The sequence below is a fragment of the Cynara cardunculus genome, assembly GCF_001531365.2.
Source record: "Cynara cardunculus var. scolymus isolate 2C chromosome LG 10, CcrdV1, whole genome shotgun sequence".
In the NCBI taxonomy this organism is placed as follows: Eukaryota; Viridiplantae; Streptophyta; class Magnoliopsida; order Asterales; family Asteraceae; genus Cynara; species Cynara cardunculus.
This window is the reverse complement of record NC_037537.1, coordinates 24,744,601-24,747,597: the sequence shown is the minus strand read 5'-3', so window position 1 is coordinate 24,747,597 and position 2,997 is coordinate 24,744,601. Positions and strand designations below refer to the sequence as shown.

Below are 2,997 nucleotides of genomic sequence, written 5' to 3'. Positions count from 1 at the left end.
ATTGGAGTATGCTTTTTATAATTCTGTAATAATTAAAAGAGTCAATGTATGTAACAGCTGAAATAAAGTTATAAATTTCAAATGTCTCTCTGTTGGTAAAGGTTGGGGTGGTTTTGTTCAAAATCCCAGGCTCCGATTTCAGCCAGTCCCAACTGCTGAGTGAGTCAAAAAATGTCTCTAGCATTGATATTTTTGGATGCATGTGCCGTGTGGAGCCGGTGGGATTGCCAGCAAAATTAAAATTTATATATTGACAGCATTTTTCGTAATTTTAAAAGGTTTATTACAACGAGGACGTTTGGTATTTCGTAATTGTTGGAAACTTGAATACACATGGATTTCAATCTTCATTTTATTTCGTTTTAGGTTTCATTTTCAATTTCGTACAACTAAATTGGGCTTCTTCCTGCTGACCCATGGCCCATCCAAAATAGTTCAATGAGCAGGCCCATGCCTTAGAAGAGGGCTTCCGCGCAAGCACCTGACGAGCGGGACCAGGCCTGAACCATGTTCTCGGACCGCCCTGCTCGGACCAGTCTGACCCGAGTTACAACGTAGCCCCTCAGAGCTTCTTTAACCACCGGTCAAAATCTCTTTTTTGTCGTTTTCTTCTCTCCAGCCGCACGGCAAAGATTTTTTTATGGTGTAGGTAAACACACGACAAATTACATGCCCAACATTTTTTTAGAGTACATGGAATTGAGATTTTTTTAGTGTTCTTTTTGTGTCGTAGTTGGAGATACTTTTAGGGGTCGTTTACCTAAAAGTTTTCCCTGAAAAATCTTAATGTTAGAAGTCTAACACTATAATTTATTTTATTTCATCGCAGAAAACAACCTACATGACACAGCTGCGATCGCATCAGAACGCGCAGAGAACATTTACGGCCTCAACGTCCTTGCCGACGGTATGCATGATGATTCCAACAACGTTACATATTTTCTGATGCTCGCACGAGAACCGATCATTACGCATACGGATCGACCATTCGGAACAAGCATTGTCTTCGCTCACGACTAAGGAACCTTCGTGCTCTTCAAGGTGTTGTCGGTGCTCGCCTTCAGGAACTTTAACTTGACGAAGATCAAGAGCAGACCTCATCGACTCCGACCAATCACAATCGCTGGCGACACCAACATCGGAACGGCGAAACACTTCTTCGAGTACATCTTCCATGTGGAGTTCGCAGCATCAACGGCGGAGGTTAGGGCACAAAACGCCCTTGTTCAGGAGTTCACATCATTCTTGACTCTTGAGGGTGTTGGGTAGCTATCCCATGGACATGACCCCATGGTCTCCTTCCGGTGAGGTTTCATGATATACAAAATACGACACGACGCTTTTGTTTCTTTTTCCTGGAGTTTTTTTTTTCTAATTTTCGTTTAGTTCCTCTATTTGAAACTCTATTGAAAAGAGGATAAATATGTAATTTTAATTTTCTTGTTTAACCAACAATAAAAAATGAAAAAGTAAAAATTTTAAATAAAACAAAATGATGATAAAATTTAAATATAAATAAAAATTATAAAAAGTTAAAACTTAAATAAATATTTATTTGAATTCAAACTAAATTAAATAAAAGATTATACATTAAATTTAATATATATGAACGAACGTAAATGAACAAATGTTCACGAACATAAATAAATGAACGAAACTCTTATTCATGTTCGTTCATTTATTAAACAAACAAACATAAACGAATTTTTCATCAAACGATTTGCTGAACGTTCGGTTCATTTACAGCTCTAATAATACTATCCTCGACTTCACTTCAGGTTTGAAAATATATTTTTTATTAATCTGGATATCCAACCCGTTATACGAGCCGACTAATACCAGGGCGACCACCTGCTTTGCAGATAGCTCGGAGTCGCCTCATTTGAACCTCCGTGGCCACAAAAGGATTTTTATTTCTTCTTGGATTTGAACCTGCGACCTCCAAGTACTTTTGACCTTTAGAGCCAAACTCAAACCAATCAGGCACCACCCTTATGGTTAAAATAAATTTTTATCCCATTAGAGTCGGATACCCACGAATACCCATCCAATAAATAAATTTCCATCTCTAATTAAAACGTGTCAAGGAATAATTGGCTATAAAAAGGGACAAGAAAATGAATCATGCTAAAAATATATACGCTAAAGCTAACTACTAAGCGTATATTTTTTATTATTATTTTCTTAAATGTATATAAAAATTCATTTTTTTATTCACCAATTGTTATTACATGGTATTGATCTATTTGATTTTTATAATACCTAAGATTACATGTTGGTTATTAAAAAATAGTTATTGTTGCATCAAGTTTAATGACCAAGTAACTAATCGGATGTTTGAGATTGTTTATAAAAATAACTTATTGATTTATTTCGATGTGGCATCGGTAATAAATATTTTTGAGTGTTTAGATAAATAATTTATACCGGTGTCAAACAGGTAATAAAGAGTTTTTAAAGAAGTTAAACTTTTTTGACTTATAATAAGTTGAGAAGTGTTTTTTGTAGAAAAAACATAAGTTGTTTCAAATAAACAATCTCAAACAACCCCTAAAAGATATTGCTTCAACAATACTCGGTAACTCTTTTTAAAAAATTTTATTAATATAAATTAATTATTTGAGAACCTATAAAATTATGTAATTTTGAGAACCTGTGCATCATATGTTATTTCATATGATTCTGTTTTCTATCTAGGCATGGTAGTTCATGTATTGATTAACATATATATGTTTTATAATGTGTTTGTTTCATATGTATTCGATTCACAGTGTAAAACTTTCTTACATGTATTTTTTGATTCACAAACATGTCAAAAAGGTTCACGTTTAATGATAAATTAGCATCGCTTCAAACATCTTTTTTCTAATGTTGTTTTTTAATTTAAATTTTACATTATTTTTTAAGACCAAATTTATTGTAAAGGACAGTTCGTCATAACAAAAATACAATTAAGAACAAATTATACGTTTCACTTTTTGTGGTTATGCGTTTTCA

At 33.8% G+C, this 2,997-nt stretch overlaps 1 pseudogene; it reads left to right on the top strand.

The window, feature by feature from the left end:
* The first annotated feature begins 822 nt into the window (after positions 1-822).
* LOC112520153 lies at positions 823-1,318 on the top strand (annotated as a pseudogene).
* Positions 1,319-2,997: the final 1,679 nt, after the last annotated feature.